Source organism: Pseudophryne corroboree, chromosome 2 (genome assembly GCF_028390025.1).
Source record: "Pseudophryne corroboree isolate aPseCor3 chromosome 2, aPseCor3.hap2, whole genome shotgun sequence".
In the NCBI taxonomy this organism is placed as follows: Eukaryota; Metazoa; Chordata; class Amphibia; order Anura; family Myobatrachidae; genus Pseudophryne; species Pseudophryne corroboree.
The window spans coordinates 985,889,460-985,911,519 of record NC_086445.1 but is presented as its reverse complement, the minus strand read 5'-3'; the positions used below and the strand labels follow the sequence as shown (position 1 = coordinate 985,911,519).

Genomic DNA, 22,060 nt, shown 5'->3' with positions numbered 1-22,060 from the left:
AATAGATAGCACCTTTCCTTGTATATACATGCCTATTTCCCTATAGATTGTAAGCTTGCGAGCAGGGCCTTCCTACCTCTATGACTGTTTGTTATTACCTAATTTCTCTGACGTCCTAGTGGATGCTGGGTACTCCGTAAGGACCATGGGGAATAGACTGGCTCCGCAGGAGACTGGTCACTCTTTAAAGAAAGATTAGGTACTACATCTGGTGTGCACTGGCTCCTCCCTCTATGCCCCTCCTCCAGACCTCAGAATCTGTGCCTGGCCAGAGCTGGATGCACTTAGTGGGCTCTCCTGAGTTCACTGTTATTACCTAGTTTTGTTATATAAGAAACTATATAAGAAACTGCGCTATATAAGAAACTGTTAATAAATAAAATAATAATAATAAAAAAGAGATGCTCCGCATATGGGCGTACGTTTATGTCTGCATCATTTCCAATCTGATGAAATACACCTCATGTTACCAAGGGGTTAGTCATTCTTGACAGTGGCATAACTATCATAGGTGCAGTGGGTACGGCTGCTACGGGGCTCAGGATGCTTGCAGGGCCCGCCACTCCCCTGCACCCAGTCACACTGCAAAACACAGAATTCGTCACCACCACCACATATTTTAACTTTTTGCCAACGGCCCTGCCCCCACTCTTTGCAGGCAGCCAGTAGCATCATATCTAGCGCACATAATCCCATTGGCCAGATCTGCTGAGATCTGCCACACTATTCTCCAGCACAAATGCCCCGGCAGCAGTAAATATGGAGACCCGCTCAGCAGCTGATCTCTCACAGAGGGAAACTGCTGCACAACCCAATTAACCCCTGGCACCAACGGCCGCAATCCCAATGGTAACCGTCTGTCTGTCTCTCACCCAGGGAAACCGCTGCACCACCCACTGAGCCCCAGACATGGCTGACTGGATCTGAATTGACAAGGGGCAACATCACTAAAGTTAGACCACTGCACATCCCACGGACCTCCTTACACTGCCAGCTGTAACTCCACTGAATACCACCTGTCGATCTCCCACCCACAGGCATATTTATTAAAAGATGCAGCCATATTATATGTGTGGGACTGTGTTATAATATAGAAGTATATGTGTGGTACTGTAATGTAATACAGGGGTTTATATGTGGGACTGTAGTGTAAAACACTGGAATATGTATGTGAGTATAGTGTAATACAGATTGGCACCATGAGAAGAGTACAGACAAGGGGTGGGCACTGTATAACAGTGTATGTTTATTTGAGAACCAATAGGCTATGAGATTTCAGCTCAAATTTTATATTGCAATTAAAGGGGCACCATTTGTTTTCTATTTTCCCCGGGTACCATTGACCCTACGTACGCTTCTGCAGCTCAACTGAGTCTCTGCCCGCACTCCTCCATGATGAAATGCGAGAGCGCAGGAGGACTGGTGATGGGATGGTGGAGTTGGGACTCTGGATGTACTTGAACAGGTTGGTGTTGTCTGGGCATTACTGTGTGAGGAATAATATGCAGGGCACTACTGTGTGGGGCATTACTGGGTGAGGAATAATATGCAGTGCACTACTGTGTGGGGCATTACTGTGTGAGGAATAATGTGCAGGGCACTACTGTGTGGGGCATTACTGTGTGAGGAATAATATGCAGGGCACTACTGTGTGGGGCATTACTGTGTGAGGAATAATATGCAGGGCACTACTGTGTGGGGCATTACTGTGTGAGGAATAATATGCAGGGCACTACTGTGTGGGGCATTACTGGGTGAGGAATAATATGCAGGGCACTACTGTGTGGGGCATTACTGTGTGAGGAATAATATGCAGGGCACTACTGTGTGGGGCATTACTGGGTGAGGAATAATATGCAGGGCACTACTGTGTGGGGCATTACTGTGTGAGGAATAATATGCAGGGCACTACTGTGTGGGGCATTACTGGGTGAGGAATAATATGCAGGGCACTACTGTGTGGGGCATTACTGTGTGATGAATAATATGCAGGGCACTACTGTGTGGGGCATTACTGGGTGAGGAATAATATGCAGGGCACTACTGTGTGGGGCATTACTGTGTGAGGAATAATATGCAGGGCACTACTGTGTGGGGCATTACTGGGTGAGGCATAATGTGCGGGCATTACTGTGTGGAGCATAGTATGTGGGGCATTACTGTACGGGGCATAATGTGCTGGACCTACTGTGTGGGGCATAATGTACAGGGCTTTACTGTGTGGGGCATAATGTGAGTACTCTGTGGAGTAAGGGGGGTTACTGTTTGTGGGGCATAATGTGGTGCAGTGGGCATTGCTGTATGGGGAATAATGTGCAGTGGGCATTACTGTGTGTGGCATAATGTGGTGTAATAGGCACTACTACTGCAATGCATAATATGGTGTAAGGGGCACTACTATGGAATGGCATAACATGGATGGGCAATACTGTGTGACATAACGTGACTAAGGAGCACTTCATTGTGGTGTCATTTGAATTTTGGGTACTATGGTGTAGTCACGCCATTTCCCAGTGAGTTATATCAGTGTCCATCCTGCCCGTAACCTCCAGCCACTGTCACGCCCTGCCCTGTCTCTGGTTTTCTGACCCCAATCACCTAAACCCCCACCCCCCCACACTCCCCATCACTCTCGCCCTTTCCAAATCTTGCTATGGGGCCCATAGAGATGAAGTTATGCCCCAGATTCTTCGCCTGGTATAGAAAAGGTTACAGTAGATTGCCCCTTGCCAGAATCCTCTCTGAAAAAGTGTGCATGAGGATCATTCCTTGGAACGTAGATTGCTGTGAAAGAAGAAATGTATTACTGTAAAAGCCGTCCAAGTTGCTGATGCTATGGAAACAATCTGTTTTTTAATATCACTTGAATGTTTATTTATAAGACATAAAACAAATATTGTCTAGACCAAATCTTTGGACAGCGGAGTAAAGGCTTCGGAAACATCTTACCTGTGCATTCGTGTCCATTATTCCACCTCTAGTTATTTCCTCTGTATTGTACATTTGAGAAAGGCTCTTTTGAGGACCAAAATTAGAAAGAAAGAAAAATTACTACATCTAGCCACCAGAGGGTGCTGTTGTACCATAATATATATATATCAAACCTTTTATTTTTTTATTTATTAACAGTTTCTTATATAGCGCAGCATATTCCGTTGCGCTTTAGAATTAGAACAACAGTAATAGAACAAAACTGGGCAAAAACAGACAGGCATAGAGGTAAGAAGGCCCTGCTCACAAGCTTACAATCTATATAATCCTCTTTGTACAGTACACATAACATCACATATCTTGTCTCTTTCTTTACTCTCAGACCCTCCTGACACTTGGCAACATTGTGGGGTGATCATATCATACAACCCATTAAGAACCTAGCAATCTGGTGGACCATTATGCAATAGGTAGCATCCATCCTTGTGTATCAATGCCTATTTCCCTATAGAGTGTAAGCTTGCGAGCAGGGCCTTCCTACCTCTATGTCTGTCTGTTTTTACCCAGTTTTGTGCTATTACTGTTGTTCTAATTGTAAAGCGCAACGGTATATGCTGCGCTATATAAGAACGTGTTAATAAATAAATAAATATACCTTAACTTTTATTTGCCTTTTACTGTATATTGCCAATACAGTAAATATGGGTGTGGTATACAAGATCTACATGCGATAGGGTGAACCCATATGGTAGACCAGGCATTCCCAACCGCGGTCCTCAAGGCACACCAACAGTGCAGGTTTTAGTGATATCCAGGCTTCAGCACAGATGGTTAAATCAAATAACTGAGGTACTAATTAAGTCACCTGTGTTCAAGCCTGGATATCACTAAAACCAGGACTGTTAGTGTGCCTTGAGGACCGTGGTTGGGAAACACTGTGGTAGACAGACAAAAGGTTAACATGAAAGGTCGATACTGGAAAAGGATCCTTCACAAGTGTTTTCCAATGCTAGCCTTTTGGTGGTCAGTTGCTGGTGAAGGGTAATCACTAGGAATTCCAGCTTAGAACATGTTGTGTTGGTCAATTTGTATCAGTAGTTTTTGGGGGTTTTGTTGTCCACACTCCCCCATTTAAATTACAGTGGGACAATAAAGAAGGAAAGGAGATTTATGTTACAACATATAGATAAAGACAAATGACTTTTAAAAAATTAAAAAACTTTTAAAAAATTGGATTAAATAAACCAAAACTGTATTAAATTAAGCTTTAGTTCAAATTTGTGTTGTTTGTCTACTTCTTCCTTCTTCACCATGTGGCAAAGTTTCCATCCCTAGAATCTCAATTTTGGTTACTACCCAAAATCAACAGACCACATAGCCTGGCATGGTTGGGAAATTACTTGTTGATTTCTAGGCCACCCCATTACCAAGAGCGGCACTTACAGGGGCACTAAGGGGGAGGGGGTGCTGGGCCTGCTAGGGAATATTCCACACCCGCAAAATAGTACAGCCTCGCCCCATCAGTGTAAGCGACAGCCGCAGTTTCTGCAGTGTTCATGTGACAGAGCGAAACCACAGCCATGTGCTTAGCCTACACGGTTCCAGACCATGTTTGCCAACTCTCCCAGAATGCCTGGGAGAGTCAGGTAATTTGAGGGGCTCTCCTAGACTCTCAAAAGAACAGTTGATTCTCCCAAAGGCTGCTGAAGATAATGGAACTATGGGGGTTGTAGCACAATAGAGGCAGGCTGCTGGAGATTCTGGAACTGGGTGCTGTGGCACAATAGACGTCGGCTGCTGGAGATACTGGAACTGGGTGCTGTGGCACAATAGAGACAGGCTGCTGGAGATACTGGAACTGGTTGCTGTAGAACAATAGACAGGCTGCTGGAGATCCTGGAACTGGTTGCTGTAGCACAATAGCGGCAGGCTGCTGGAGATACTGAAACTGGGTGCTGTAGCACAATAGAGGCAGGCTGCTGGAGATACTGGAACTGGTTGCTGTAGCACAATAGAGACAGGCTGCTGGAGATCCTGGAACTGGTTGCTGTGGCACAATAGAGGTAGGCTGCTGGAGATACTGGAACTGGGTGCTGTGGCACAATAGAGGCAGGCTGCTGGAGATACTGGAACTGGTTGCTGTAGCACAATAGCGGCAGGCTGCTGAAGGTACTGGAACTGGGTGCTGTAGCACAATAGAGACAGGCTGCTGGAGATCCTGGAACTGGGTGCTGTGGCACAATAGAGGCAGGCTGCTGGAGATACTGGAACTGGTTGCTGTAGCACAATAGCGACAGGCTGCTGAAGATACTGGAACTGGTTGCTGTAGCACAATAGCGACAGGCTGCTGGAGATACTGGAACTGGTTCCTGTAGCACAATAGAGACAGGCTGCTGGAGATCCTAGAACTGGGTGCTGTGGCACAATAGAGGCAGGCTGCTGGAGATCCTGGAACTGGGTGCTGTGGCACAATAGAGGTAGGCTGCTGGAAATAATGGAACTATGGGGGTTGTAGCACAATAGAGGCAGGCTGCTAGAGATACTGGAACTGGTTGCTGTAGCACAATAGAGACAGGCTGCTGGAGATCCTGGAACTGGGTGCTGTGGCACAATAGAGGCAGGCTGCTGGAGATACTGGAACTGGTTGCTGTAGCACAATAGTGACAGGCTGCTGGAGATACTGGAACTGGTTCCTGTAGCACAATAGAGACAGGCTGCTGGAGATCCTGGAACTGGGTGCTCTGGCACAATAGAGGCAGGCTGCTGGAGATACTGGAACTGGTTGCTGTAGCACAATAGCGACAGGCTGCTGGAGATACTGGAACTGGGTGCTGTAGCACAATAGAGGCAGGCTGCTGGAGATACTGGAACTGGGTGCTGTAGCACAATAGAGGCACGCTGCTGGAGATCCTGGAACTGGGTGCTCTAGCACAATAGAGGCAGGCTGTGTGCCTGATTCAGAGCAAGGCCAGATTAACAATGAGGCGAATGGCGCTCCAGCTCCAGGTCTCCACATAAAAATAGGGCCATCATCATGATAGCATTTTTTTGTTTTTATATTTCAATTTTTTATCACAACACCAAATTTCCACGATGTACATAATAACCCTGTTGTCAATAAAGTCAACATTTACAAACATTGTTGCAGAACATTTTATCTTCATTCAATCGAATATATATGAATACATACTTTGAATGTTATTTATTATCACATATTTTACAAGCTCACAGTCATTGGGGTATATTTACTAAGCTCCCGATTTTGACCGATTTGGTGTTTTTTCTTCGAAGTGTCATCTCGGGAATTTACTAATCACAAATCTCAGCAGTGATGAGGGCATTCGTATTTTTTTTGCGACACAACTTCACAAATACGAATGAATACACCATCGGTCAAACGCAGCTGTGTAGGTATAATAATTTACTATTCATTCGGATTTTTAATCTCTACCGTGAAAGTGCATTTGCGGCCGTGAAAAAAAGCGAACCGTAAAAAAACACAGGAAAAAAATAGACCTGCTTTTGAGAAGCGTGTTTACATGTGTTTCAAATTCTACATTAATCACACCTGCATTTTTGGCCCTTTAAAAGGGACCCAAGCACATTTTACAAATCTCTCACTCTGAGATGGCTGCTGCCGTGTGTAGTACTGATTTTTTGTTTGCTGGGGGATACCTGAGACTGCTCCATCAGGCTAGAAGAAACCAGGGCCAGGAAACTGAACATGGTCAGCAGGTTGTACAGGTGCCGCGGAGGCTGCGCAGGCCTTGTTTGTTTAGGGGGCGTTTAAACTTAAACGCATTGGCCGATGACCAGGTCATACAGATGTTCCGGCTAAATAGAAACAACATTTTCCGTCTGTATGACCTTGTCAAACTACACCTTAATAAAGACATACAGTCAAAATGCTCTGCTGGACAGATTGAGAATGGCAACATACCATCTTGTAGGAGTAGCAGTATTGCTGTGGGTTCCATAAATCCCAGGAGGGACCCAACGGTTTCATTTTGAACATCTATGACTTGCATGAAAATCCTTCTAAATCCCCATTGGGAGGTTGAGAGGACCAGAAGCAACCCATACAAGTGTAAAAGTTAGAACGTCAACTGACTATAATCGCATTCTGAGAACAGAGGAGTGGACTAAATAGACGACTTTGGGGGTCATTCCGAGTTGTTCGCTCGTTATTTTTTTCTCGCAACGGAGCGATTAGTCGCTAATGCGCATGCGCAATGCCCGCAGTGCGACTGCGCCAAGTAAATTTGCTATGCAGTTAGGTATTTTACTCACGGCATTACGAGGTTTTTTCTTCGTTCTGGTGATCGTAATGTGATTGACAGGAAGTGGGTGTTTCTGGGCGGAAACTGGCCGTTTTATGGGTGTGTGCGAAAAAACGCTACCGTTTCTGGGAAAAACGCGGGAGTGGCTGGAGAAACGGAGGAGTGTCTGGGCGAACGCTGGGTGTGTTTGTGACGTCAAACCAGGAACGACAAGTACTGAACTGATCGCAGATGCCGAGTAAGTGTGGAGCTACTCAGAAACTGCTAAGAAGTGTCTATTCGCAAATTTGCTAATCTTTCGTTCGCAATTTTGATAAGCTAAGATTCACTCCCAGTAGGCGGCGGCTTAGCGTGTGCAAAGCTGCTAAAAGCAGATTGCGAGCGAACAACTCGGAATGAGTGCCTTTGGTTGAACTATATTACGGAGTTTAAAGTGACATTGGATGACCTGTGCCACCAGCCTTGTGGTTATCCATAACTTTTTACCCCACAGGAGAGCTTGTTTCATGTTTGGTTTATTATGAGCTTCTTTCATGTTTGGTTTATTATATGTTTCTCTGACGTCCTAGTGGATGCTGGGACTCCATCAGGACCATGGGGATTAGCGGCTCCGCAGGAGACAGGGCACAAAAATAAAGCTTTAGGATCAGGTGGTGTGCACTGGCTCCTCCCCCCATGACCCTCCTCCAAGCCTCAGTTAGGTTTTTGTGCCCGTCCGAGCAGGGTGCAATCTAGGTGGCTCTCCTAAAGAGCTGCTTAGAAAAAGTTTTTAGGTTTTTTATTTTCAGTGAGTCCTGCTGGCAACAGGCTCACTGCATCGAGGGACTTAGGGGACAGAAGTGAACTCACCTGCGTGCAGGATGGATTGGCTTCTTAGGCTACTGGACACCATTAGCTCCAGAGGGATCGAACACAGGCCCAGCCATGGAGTCCGGTCCCGGAGCCGCGCCGCCGACCCCCCTTGCAGATGCCGAAGATTGAAGAGGTCCAGAAACAGGCGGCAGAAGACTTTTCAGTCTTCATGAGGTAGCGCACAGCACTGCAGCTGTGCGCCATTGTTGTCAGCACACTTCACACAGCGGTCACTGAGGGTGCAGGGCGCTGGGGGGGGCGCCCTGGGCAGCAATGTATTATACCTTTCTTATGGCTAAAAATACATCACATATAGTCCTTGAGGCTATATGGATGTATTTAACCCCTGCCAGATCTCACAAACTCCGGGAGAAGAGCCCGCCGAAATAGGGGGCGGGGCTTATTCTCCTCAGCACACAGCGCCATTTTCCTGCTCAGCTCCGCTGTGAGGAAGGCTCCCAGGACTCTCCCCTGCACTGCACTACAGAAACAGGGTAAAACAGAGAGGGGGGGCACTTTTTTTGGCGATATTACTATATTTAAGCTGCTATAAGGATACAACACTTATATAGGGTTGTTCCCATATATATTATAGCGCTTGGGTGTGTGCTGGCAAACTCTCCCTCTGTCTCCCCAAAGGGCTAGTGGGGTCCTGTCTTCAATAGAGCATTCCCTGTGTGTCTGCTGTGTGTCGGTACGTGTGTGTCGACATGTATGAGGACGATGTTGGTGTGGAGGCAGAGCAATTGCCGGTAATGGTGATGTCACCCCCCAGGGAGTCGACACCGGAATGGATGGCTTTGTGTATGGAATTACGTGATAATGTCAGCACATTACAAAAATCAGTTGACGACATGAGACCAGTTAGTACCTGCCCAGGCGTCTCAGACACCGTCAGGGGCTGTAAAACGCCCTTTACCTCAGTCGGTCGACACAGACCCAGACACGGACACTGAATCTAGTGTCGACGGTGAAGAAACAAACGTATTTTCCAGTAGGGCCACACGTTATATGATCACGGCAATGAAGGAGGCTTTACATATCTCTGATACTGCAAGTACCACAAAAAGGGGTATTATGTGGGGTGTGAAAAAACTACCTGTAGTTTTTCCTGAATCAGAGGAATTGAATGATGTATGTGATGAAGCGTGGGTTAACCCAGATAGAAAAGTGCTAATTTCAAAAAAGTTATTGGCATTATACCCTTTCCCGCCAGAGGTTAGGGCGCGCTGGGAAACACCCCCTAGGGTGGATAAGGCGCTCACACGCTTATCAAAACAAGTGGCGTTACCGTCTCCTGATACGGCCGCCCTCAAGGATCCAGCTGATAGGAGGCTGGAAACTACCCTAAAAAGTATATACACACATACTGGTGTTATACTGCGACCAGCCATCGCCTCAGCCTGGATGTGGAGTGCTGGGGTGGTCTGGTCGGATTCCCTGACTGAAAATATTGATACCCTGGATAGGGACAGTATTTTATTGACTTTAGAGCAATTAAAGGATGCTTTTCTTTATATGCGAGATGCTCAGAGGGATATTTGCACTCTGGCATCGAGAGTAAGTGCGATGTCCATATCTGCCAGAAGAAGTTTATGGACGCGACAGTGGTCAGGTGATGCGGATTCCAAACGGCATATGGAAGTATTGCCGTATAAAGGGGAGGAATTATTTGGCGTGGGTCTATCGGATCTGGTGGCCACGGCAACTGCCGGGAAATCCACCTTTTTACCTCAGACCCCCTCCCAACAGAAAAAGACACCGTCTTTTCAGCCGCAGTCCTTTCGGTCCTATAAGAACAAGCGGGCAAAAGGACAGTCATATCTGCCCCGAGGCAGAGGAAAGGGTAAGAGAGGGCAGCAAGCAGCTCCTTCCCAGGAACAGAAGCCCTCCCCGGGTTCTGCAAAGCCCTCAGCATGACGCTGGGGCTTTACAAGCGGACTCAGGAGCGGTGGGGGGTCGACTCAAGAATTTCAGCGCGCAGTGGGCTTGCTCACAGGTGGACCCCTGGATCCTGCAGGTAGTATCTCAGGGTTACAGGTTGGAATTCGAAGTCTCCCCCTCGCCGGTTCCTAAAGTCTGCTTTGCCAACGTCTCCCTCAGACAGGGCGACGGTATTGGAAGCCATTCACAAGCTGTTTTCTCAGCAGGTGATAGTCAAGGTACCCCTCCTACAACAGGGAAAGGGGTATTACTCCACGCTATTTGTGGTACCGAAGCCGGACGGCTCGGTAAGACCTATTCTAAATCTGAAATCTTTGAACCTGTACATACAAAAATTCAAGTTCAAGATGGAGTCACTCAGAGCAGTGATAGCGAATCTGGAAGAAGGGGACTTTATGGTGTCCCTGGACATCAAGGATGCTTACCTGCATGTCCCAATTTGCCCTTCACACCAAGGGTACCTCAGGTTCGTGGTGCAAAACTGTCATTATCAGTTTCAGACGCTGCCGTTTGGATTGTCCACGGCACCTCGGGTCTTTACCAAGGTAATGGCCGAGATGATGTTTCTTCTGCGAAGAAAAGGCGTATTAATTATCCCTTACTTGGACGATCTCCTGATAAGGGCAAGGTCCAGAGAACAGCTGGAAGACGTAGTAGCACTAACCCAAGTAGTGCTGCAACGGCACGGGTGGATTCTGAATTTTCCAAAATCTCAATTGAACCCGACGACACGTCTGCTGTTCCTGGGAATGATTCTGGACACGGTTCAGAAAAAGGTGTTTCTTCCGGAGGAGAAAGCCAGGGAGTTATCCGAACTTGTCAGGAACCTCCTAAAACCAGGAAAAGTGTCTGTGCATCAATGCACAAGAGTCCTGGGAAAAATGGTGGCTTCTTACGAAGCGATTCCATTCGGCAGATTCCACGCACAAACTTTTCAGTGGGATCTGCTGGACAAATGGTCCGGATCGCATCTGCAGATGCATCAGCGGATAACCTTATCGCCACGGACAAGGGTGTCTCTTCTGTGGTGGTTGCAGAGTGCTCATCTGTTAGAGGGCCGCAGATTCGGCATACAGGACTGGGTCCTGGTGACCACGGATGCCAGTCTGAGAGGCTGGGGAGCGGTCACACAGGGAAGAAACTTCCAGGGAGTATGGTCAAGCCTGGAGATGTCTCTTCACATAAATATACTGGAGCTAAGAGCGATTTACAATGCTCTAAGCCTGGCAAAACCCCTGCTTCAGGGTCAGCCGGTGTTGATCCAGTCGGACAACATCACGGCAGTCGCCCACGTAAACAGACAGGGCGGCACAAGAAGCAGGAGAGCAATGGCAGAAGCTGCAAGGATTCTTCGCTGGGCGGAAGATCATGTGATAGCACTGTCAGCAGTGTTCATTCCGGGAGTGGACAACTGGGAAGCAGACTTCCTCAGCAGACACGATCTACACCCGGGAGAGTGGGGACTTCATCCAGAAGTCTTCCACATGATTGTGAACCGTTGGGAAAAACCAAAGGTGGATATGATGGCGTCTCGCCTCAACAAAAAACTGGACAGGTATTGCGCCAGGTCAAGAGACCCTCAGGCAATAGCTGTGGACGCTCTGGTAACACCGTGGGTGTTCCAGTCAGTGTATGTGTTTCCTCCTCTGCCTCTCATACCAAAAATACTGAGAATTATACGGCAAAGGGGAGTAAGAACGATACTCGTGGCTCCGGATTGGCCAAGAAGAACTTGGTACCCGGAACTTCAGGAGATGCTCACGGAAGATCCGTGGCCTCTACCTCTAAGACGGGACCTGCTTCAGCAGGGACCGTGTCTATTCCAAGACTTACCGCGGCTGCGTTTGACGGCATGGCGGTTGAACGCCGAATTCTAAGGGAAAAAGGCATTCCGGAAGAGGTCATTCCTACACTGGTAAAAGCCAGGAAGGAGGTGACTGCACAACATTATCACCGCATTTGGAGAAAATATGTTGCGTGGTGTGAGGCCAGGAAGGCCCCCACGGAGGAATTTCAACTGGGTCGATTCCTACATTTCCTGCAAACAGGATTGTCTATGGGCCTCAAATTGGGGTCCATTAAGGTTCAAATTTCGGCCCTGTCGATTTTCTTCCAGAAAGAATTGGCTTCAGTTCCTGAAGTCCAGACTTTTGTAAAAGGAGTACTACATATACAGCCCCCGGTTGTGCCCCCAGTGGCTCCGTGGGACCTTAATGTAGTTTTGGATTTTCTCAAATCCCATTGGTTTGAGCCACTCAAATCGGTGGATTTGAAATATCTTACGTGGAAAGTAACCATGCTACTGGCCCTGGCTTCAGCCAGGAGAGTATCAGAATTGGCGGCTTTATCGTATAAAAGCCCATATCTGATTTTCTATTCGGACAGGGCAGAACTGCGGACGCGTCCTCAGTTTCTGCCTAAGGTGGTGTCAGCGTTTCACCTGAACCAGCCTATTGTGGTGCCTGCGGCTACTAGCGATTTGGAGGATTCCAAGTTGCTGGACGTTGTCCGGGCATTGAAAATATATATTTCAAGGACGGCTGGAGTCAGAAAATCTGACTCGCTGTTTATACTGTATGCACCCAACAAGCTGGGTGCTCCTGCTTCTAAGCAGACGATTGCTCGTTGGATTTGTAACACAATTCAACTTGCACATTCTGTGGCAGGCCTGCCACAGCCTAAATCTGTCAAGGCCCATTCCACAAGGAAGGTGGGCTCATCCTGGGCGGCTGCCCGAGGGGTCTCGGCATTACAACTCTGCCGAGCAGCTACGTGGTCGGGGGAGAACACGTTTGTAAAATTCTACAAATTTGATACCCTGGCTAAAGAGGACCTGGAGTTCTCTTATTCGGTGCTGCAGAGTCATCCGCACTCTCCCGCCCGTTTGGGAGCTTTGGTATAATCCCCATGGTCCTGACGGAGTCCCAGCATCTACTAGGACGTCAGAGAAAATAAGATTTTACTTACCGATAAATCTATTTCTCGTAGTCCGTAGTGGATGCTGGGCGCCCATCCCAAGTGCGGACTGTCTGCAATACTTGTACATAGTTATTGTTACAAAAAAATCGGGTTGTTATTGTTGTGAGCCGTCTGTTCAGAGGCTCCTACGTTTGTCATACTGTTAACTGGGTTCAGATCACAAGTTGTACGGTGTGATTGGTGTGGCTGGTATGAGTCTTACCCGGGATTCAAAATCCTTCCTTATTGTGTACGCTCGTCCGGGCACAGTATCCTAACTGAGGCTTGGAGGAGGGTCATGGGGGGAGGAGCCAGTGCACACCACCTGATCCTAAAGCTTTATTTTTGTGCCCTGTCTCCTGCGGAGCCGCTAATCCCCATGGTCCTGACGGAGTCCCAGCATCCACTACGGACTACGAGAAATAGATTTATCGGTAAGTAAAATCTTATTTTATGTTGGGTAGTGGGTGATTACTACCAGGAGACAGAGCTGCACCTTCACAGAAGCACAGGAGATAATGTTTGCTTCTTTCTCTGGGACCCATTTATCAAGAACTGCATATCTGGGCACGTTCAGTGGAACCCTCCCACTGCTAACTATGCAATCTGTAGCCCATAGGCCTCAACGGGCTATCGGTAGCTGCAGGGACCAATCTCCAGAATGCTCCGCATTCAGGCCCTACTAGAGTGGGGGAGTTATATGGAAAAAATTTCCCTGGCATGGGGCCTGGTAGTTTAGCTCTCTCCACTTTATCACTCTCCAATGCTTAGTAAATCTGCCCCAATACCAAAATGGGGCCACATAATTTGAAAGAATTACATAATATCTGGGCGACTCCACATTTACAGGTGTAATTATGGGCGTGATAGGGCATGTAATGCTCTCCAACCGATATATGGGCAGCATAGTGTAATATTGTCCAGTGCGGCCCCACCCCTGAATTTGTGATGTCATATAAGAGAGATGGACCACAGAGGTAGAGAGTGGAGCAGCTCTACACAATTTGGATGCTCCGAGCCAGTGGCGGAACTTGTGATTGATGGGCCCGGGTACAGAAATATAAGTTGGGCCCTCCTCCTCCACGCCAAGTTCACAATATGCCACATGGCAGTGGGTGACAGAAAGAGGCAGAAGGTGACAATGGAAGGCAAGGGGAGGTAGAAGATGCAAGGGGTGACATGGAAAGACAGTGGGTGACAGATGTACACGCATCATGTTATGTGTGGTGTGGGGAACAGGGGGCATGTACCTTGATGGAGGCAGGAACACAGCGGCCTATGCTCTGTTTGTGACGGGCCCGCACCCATTGTGCTTTCCTCAGTTTGGCGCTCGGTCAGGCAGACTCTGACAGTGCCAGTTACAGTGGTTGTGAGCTTCCTGTAATTCACATACAACAGTGAATCAGAGAAAATGTACAGCTGTCTGTTACATAGAGGCAGTACTGTATGTAGCTGTGATCATCAGCACTGATAGATGGCAGGACTCCTCGATCAGTCCAGCACACACAAGGTCAGCCCTCCTCCCTAAGGTAAGGGGTCAGGTCCCCCAGGCAGTGTGGTCCACCTTGCTTTCTGCACTGGGCCATTCATACGACATAGGGTGGCCAATCCCGGGATTTAGGCCAAAAATAGGCCAGGATTCAATCCCGGGATTGGAGGCTCCAATCTCGGGAATTGAGGGATCAGGTGGCCCTTTAATGTTGGGCAGCGGTGAGCGTCCTCAGTTGATTTGTCTGCGGGGCGGGTGGGGAGAGGCGGGGTTAGCGGACACACAATGAAGAAAGCCAATCCTGGGAATCCCGCCATTGACCATTTTTCAATCCCGACACCCGGGATTGAAAAAATGACCCGGGATTGGCCACCCTAATACGACATTGCTCAAAATGGTCTGTGGGGAGGGGCCAGGGGATAACTCATTGCTGTTCTTGGGCAGCAGTGGGCCCCGGTGCAATGCACCTGCTGCACCAATGGTAGTTCCATCTCTGCTCCGCGCAGCATTGCAGCAATGCTACTGACCGCATTCCAGGCACCCTGTTAGTCAGATGCAGATCCCATGGTGCATCGAAGGTTACTCACCAAGGGACCTGTGCCCTGGGTGATAACACTACTTGCACACCACTCCCTATGGCCTTGGAGATTACGCTAATCACCAGGCAAAAATCTCTATAGGGGTACAGTGGTGTATTAAAAGAGGATACCCCCCTCTTTCAAACAAGGATCCCTCCATCTTTCTATCTTATACAATGGGGAAGATAGAGGGATGTAAAATCTTTTTAATTTTTTTAGCATTACACTGCCATAAGTATGCATTCGTACCTGCGGGACCTTCCTGTGGCTTCCAGAATGTCCCCACTGGTCATCCGGACTGGTGGGGAAAGTTACATTTGTTTATTTTTTTTATTACCTCCTGGAAAAGCAGATTACGAGTCCCATTCATCATTCACAGTTTATTTATACATGCATATGATGACTAGGACTCCTTCACAGCGAAGAGGTTAAAGTACTGTTTCTCATCGAGGGGGAGATTTATCAAGTCTTGCAGAGAGATAAAGGTGGTCATTCCGAGTTGATCGCTCGCTAGCTACTTTTAGCAGCAGTGCAAACGCATAGTCGCCGCCGACGCGGGAGTGTATTTTCGCTTTGCAAGTGTGTGAACGCGTGTGCAGCCGAGCGGGACGAAAAAGTTTTTTGCAGTTTCTGAGTAGCTCTGGACTTACTCAGCCCTTGCGATCACTTCAGCCTGTCCGGTCCCGGAATTGACGTCAGACACCCGCCCTGCAAACGCTTGGACACGCCTGCGTTTTTCCAAACACTCCCTGAAAATGGTCAGATGACACCCACAAACGCCCTCTTTCTGTCAATCTCCTTGCGATCAGCTGTGCGAATGGATTCTTCGTTAAATCCATCGCCCAGCAACGATACGCTTTATACCCGAACAATGCGCCTGCGCATTGCGGTGCATACGCATGCGCAGTAGTAACCTGTTCGCTGCGCTGCTAAAAACGGCAGCGAGCGAACAACTCGGAATGACCCCCAAAGTGTAGAAGTTGCCCAAAGCGGTTCAAGTGGAGAGAGATAAAATACCAGCTAATCAGCTCATCATTTTTCAAACACACCCTGTAAAATGAGATAGGAGCTGATTGTTTGGTACTTTATCTCTCTCCACTTTATCTCTCTCCAAGCTTTGATAAGCTTAAAAAATCTGCCCCTCTATCTATATCCTTATAGTCACATGCAACGAGGAACCAGAATTAGAGTGGGTGGAGGAGGAGAGCTGCCGCTGGCTATGCTGCCGGGTTTCCGCCACCTTGTCCCCGCCACCACCTGTGTGCCGGCACCTACGCAGTATCGGTGACCGTACTGCTCATGCTCAAAACCCCGGCATCTATGGACTGCATCGGCTGCAGTCCGTAGAAGCCGTCTAGGGCTGACAAGGCAGGGTGTGACTGCCTACAGGAAGCCAACTGTCAAAGTCAGAAAAATATCACGCTACACACTGCCATATTTGCACCTCATGCGAGTGCCTGTTGCACGTTCATGAGCCCTGCCGTGCGTGCGCCTACTCGCCGTTGCGGGCACCCGCAGGCGCACTGTGTGCGCATTTACGGTAGAGTTTATGTGCGTCTAGCGGGCGACTCGTTCGTAACATATTTTAACTATATAATGTATTTTGTAGATTATGGTCCCTTTGATAGAATCTGAAAGTTTAGGTAATATAGCATGTTCATAGACAAAGAGATCCCTCTTTGTTTGATACGAAGGGTCAGACAGAGGTTACACAGTGGTGTTTAGTATCCATCGGAAGAGTATTTAATTAGCAATATTCCGGTGTTGGTTTGGAGCGGATTAATCGCTCGTGCGAATAGTTATGGACATAAGAAGTTTATGGACATTTACTATTATTTGCACTTTATTATCCATGCGGCGGGAAACCTAGTTTCCCACCCACCTGAGCAGTTGGAAATAGTCACAGCCCACCTGTATGAATCAACCTATGACCTTTTGTTATAATGCGAAGACGAATTCCTGTGTCCAATGAACAATAAGAATATAGGGACCATTGTACTGTATTGTGTGTAGTGTATAAAAGGACAAGCCGATCTGGGCCAGCTCTCTATTCTCTTCAACGGTTCTCATTGCTGATAATCGGGAGCTGGATATCCAGAGGCGCATGCGATTGTTTCCCTTTGTGCGTAAGTTTCTCTGCAATCATATTGTCTTTATTGTTATAAGCCATTCCCTCTCGTTCTCTCTCATTCTCTCTCTCTCTCTCTCTCTCTCTCTCTCTCTCTCTTTCCCCCTTAAAAGTGATTGTATCTTTATTGTTTTTTATGTGTAGTTACTTGGTTAGATATTCTATGTTATTTTGGTAGTGTATAACTTGTATTGTATTATTCTTTTGCGATTGAACGTTCACTCATTTCCTTAAAAGGCGTTAGACCCTTAGACCGGTATTTGACTGTTTATTATATTGCTAAGGGGTTCTCTGAGCGTCACATACGCTCATACAGCTTTTAAACTAACAAGGTTACATTGTGTTGCATTTACACCTTATCACTGCACAAGGGTTTACAGCATAAGTATATTGTTTATAGTATAGTTGTTAAGGTTTAACTCTGTGAGCGTCAGCGCCGCTTGTGATCTCCTCGTGGTCCCGAGCGTCCGTTACGCTAATAGCGAATCATTACGGTAGTCGGCAGCCTATAGCGTGCTTGCCTGTGCTCTCTTAGCCGTGAGCGAACGTGACGCTCGTGCGTCTCGACCACGGCTAAGCGATTGTTACGCAACGTGCGTACTCTTACGGTATTCCTTACGCCAATAGCGTACTGTGTTCTTAGACCTTTTAGAGGGATTTAAGTAAGATAAATATATTAGGCTTTATCAATTGGCGGCTCGTCCGTCCTTCACATATCTGCACTAGGTAATTTCAGCAAACATTATCCATCAGCAAAGGGCGGGAGGTAATATTCCTCGTCGTGCTGACCGGATAAGCGTCTGCTTCGCTTAGTAAAGGGTGCTGAAGGAATCCGGAACCGGAGGTAAGAACAATACGCTAGTATCTTTTTAAAACTGTTTATTTCTGTCTTGCGTACGCACGCACGCATATATCTGCATTTCTTTTCATTCGTATATTTTCATATATCACTCTCCTGTTTGCCATTTTATAATTTATAACGTGCTAAGAAAGATTTGTTGCTATTAGTAGTTAAAGAATAAAAGTAATACATTAAGGGGTAATTTGTAAAGCACGCACACAGCTCTGCCTAGGATACAAGGAGAGATCTGTGTGGTGTTCGGTAGATGATCACGGGTAAGGATCATCTACATTGATAAACGTGTTAATTGTGTTTCGGTGGACATATCTGGCTGGCGTACACGGGTCTCTAACAAAAGGGTGAGACAAGCGTACGCTAGACAAAGGCCGACGCACGCAGCGTATATTACGCAACGGAGCGTCTGGGTACGCCCACGTAACTCAAATCACACGATAGTATTATTTTAACAGGCGAAAAGGAAGCAACGCGATAAATAGCGCAAGTCAATTTTAGTGTCCGAACTTTAAGCTAATAGAACCTTCTCCAATTTGCGACTCATCTGGTCTAAAGGAAAGAAATTTCTGCGCAGAAATAGAAACAAAAGTAAAGTGTACATGTGGTGAGTGAGTGTTTGTATATATAAGTTTCTACAATTTTTTTGGATTGAACCACAAGAAGTCGAGTTCTCGTGAGGAACATACATGTAAGTGACGTGCATGGTGGCTTGGGAGGCATCCCTTGTTAAACATCCATTGAAGCTCTGGCTGAAGGAATTCGCAGCAGAAATTTTCGATTCCACTGGTCGCTCCGCACATAAGATTAGTTGCTTGTGTGCCGAACGATTGTACCGCACGTAATTGTGTGCATTAGTTAGTAATCTGACCCAGTACCATTTGCGTACGCTAGGGGTCATAAACGCTATTTGCACATTCTAACGTGATTTGTGTAATTTTTTTTATTTTAAGGGAGGTTCGCTGGTCACTCGGGAACTATCCAACAACCGATACTTGCTGGGTACTGGTCCAACACGCCCCAGTAAGTAAAGGTTCATAGGGGCCCTAGGTTGGGTACAACAGCTCTGGATACAGTGATTGCAGTACTGGCCAACGTGGGCGAGGAGTGAGTGGAGTACTCGGTAAACTTCGCCGCCGGCCTGCCCCGGACATCTTGGTTTTTGTAAGGGTTCGCTGAAAACCCTGATTTGAAGGTCAGAGGTAGTAAAAGCAACACCTGCAAGTTATGGGGGCCAGTTATTCAGGTAGGGGGCGATCAACCTTGGTTCGGGTTGATTTAGTAAACCGACCAATCGGGTCGGCAAGGTATGTAATGTGTGAAAAATACGGTTCACACACAGGGGTTTTATGTGATGAATGGGAAAGAATGACTGTACATGACGGGGAGAAGTTCCCAAGAGTAGGCAGCTTTAGCCCAGATGTGTTACTAAATCTAAGGAGAAGGATAGGTCTCATTAAATCAGCAAAGAGACGGATCAAACATTATGACTATTTAAAATTGTGGCAACAGGAAAGTGAAATGCAAAGAAGTTTAACTGACATATCTGACTCTCATCTTGGGAGGAGAGACATGGCAATGGAGAGGATTATGGTTGCGGAGAAAGGCACAATGTTGTACGATAAAAATGCACTTAGTAACTGTATTAAGAATGAAAGTGTAAAATGTAATAATGTTTATGAAAATGAAAGTGTAAAAATTACAAATGTTAACCCGTGCAAGTCGCACCCCATGTCAAACTTCCCTCAGGACTACAAGCAAGAAAGTGAGCCCAGCACGATGTCGGCACCTTTACCAGCAGCCATCACACAAGACATCCAGGTGGACACGACCAAATCGGTAAAGGCAGTAATCGAACCCCCTAACGGAGGGTCAGGTGAGGTCGTGTCCACAGGTACGTACAATGTTATATATCACGCACAAACAAATGTACCCCATATTGTAGAACCAACGCAAGATGATGTAGTTGAATGTGATCCTGTCAGGGTGATCACAGTCCCCAATGGGAAGACTGACGATCAGGGAATCATTCCCGTCGGGGACAGTGCAATGCGCTGTCTCTGGTCCCGGACCGAATTGAGATCAATTATGTCTGAATTTCCTGATCCTAGGAAAAATCTAGTCGCATGTCAAAGGTTTATTAAAGACCTAGGAAACGCCACAGAACCCACCAACAAAGATTGGCGGACAGTGCTGAGGGCATGTTTGCCCTCCAGTGTTGACCCTGCGGAATTTATTACTGATTGTCAATTAGACACAGAAGTACCTCAAACGGAGGAACACAATCAGGAATGTATTAAGCAGATTAACCGACAGTTAGAAGTATATTTCCCTGCCGTTGTCAAGTGGAATGAAATTTTCTCCATAAGACAAAACGAAGGGGAAAGTATTTCTAATTATTTCAATCGAGCACTGCAAGTAATGGCTAGAAACACTGGGATCACAGACATCAAAACTAATGCACAGCATAGAGAAATAGCGGTTAAGGTATTAATGAATGGCTTAAAGGAGGTATTGAGAACTAGGATACAGACCACCAACCCAAACTGGAGAAATATCTCGGTGGCCGCATTAAGAGAGGCCGCTATTGATCATGATCAGAATATCACCAGATACAGGGAGTCACAAAGTGATAAGTTAATGGCCGCAAGTATACAGGCCCTAACCACAAGACCACTCCAGCATAAGCCCCACACCACTGCGAGAAATTCAAATGTGGAAGTCTGTTACAATTGTCATAAAAAGGGACATTTTGCACGAGACTGTAGAGTGAAAAATACACAAAAATCATATCAACCCCCTAGACAACAACATAACCATGATATCCAAGGAATCAGGGAGGTACAGGGAAAGCGGTTGATGGTGATGAGCATCCAAGCGTTTGAGGAGGCATCAAATCAACCAAAACCTCAGGTCACTGACACTTGGAAGAAGCCCAGGGTTTGTTATCTTTGTAAAAGAGAAGGGCATTATGCCAGTAACTGTAACAGCCCACATAAAGTCAGACCCCCTAGACAAGAACATGAGCAGAGTTATGATACACAAAATCGTAATCAGATACCACATATGTAAAATTTTGAGTTACACCTATAAGTTGCAATCAGGAAAGGTGATCACTAGGACTGATGGTAAGCCTGAGGTTATAGTTAATAAATTGGGAGGTCATTCCCTGAAGACACAGGAATGACCAGGTGAAACGTTGTAAATGTATCTGTGAAATGTTTTTTTCTCTCCCCATCTCTGACGATTATTGGTAGGACTCAAACATTGCATATCTACTTGGTCTTTGCAGAAGTCTACCAAACCCCAGCATGACCTACCCACATCAATGTATCCTGGCCAGATACAAAGGGTGGAGTATGGAGGTGCTGGTGGGAGGGACTGCGCAAGGAATCCATTTGGACATGTAGATAGGACAGCCTGATGATGATCTGACAATGTTTTAAAATGTTTGAAAAAAAAATTTTTTTTCCGGTTGTTGTTCATTGATGGTTTAGGTAATATATATATATATGAATTGTTCTCTCTCTCTTTTGTTTTTTTTTTTGTTTTCTCTCTTCTCACTCATGTTTTCATGTTTTAAAGATGGTATGTCACCCATCAGTTAGACAAATGGTAATGCAAGATTTTTGCTCCGTACAGAGAGATCGCTGGTTTGGAAGGAATATTGCATCACCGGAATGTTCGTTTGGAAGACTGAGAGACAGCACCTTTGAGATGACAGCAGAACAAGAAGAACGACAAGACTAGAGAACTAATTATAGTAACAAGTTTCTCTCCCCCTCAAACTGTTTTTCTGTACCCCCATTACAAATTTCTCCTTTTCTCCTCCTGTAAGATGGACTCGCCTCGAGAGACTGTGAGCCGTGTTTTCATGTTGACCCTGATGTTGACCAGAGCAGTCTGTTTCGGTGAGAGTACCAGTGAGGTCGAGAAAGGATCCAGAATGGATTTCTGATGACTGAGACGGAGGTGTAAATTTCCAATAACAACACAATCACCGAGCAAAGGCGAGTACCGGAAAACGATCTAGCAGCCATGTTATTT

At 46.6% G+C, this 22,060-nt stretch overlaps 1 long non-coding RNA gene across 1 annotated transcript in view; it reads right to left on the bottom strand.

Moving 5' to 3' along the window:
- Window positions 1-2,653: 2,653 nt before the first annotated feature.
- The window catches only part of LOC135050180 (uncharacterized), a 79,393-nt gene continuing 59,986 nt past the window's right edge, over window positions 2,654-22,060 (bottom strand). The window contains exons 2-3 of the long non-coding RNA XR_010241564.1: window positions 2,950-3,015; window positions 2,654-2,784 (exon numbers count right to left, since the gene is read on the bottom strand). This is a non-coding gene — a long non-coding RNA (uncharacterized LOC135050180). The remainder of the gene's footprint in view (window positions 2,785-2,949; window positions 3,016-22,060) is intronic.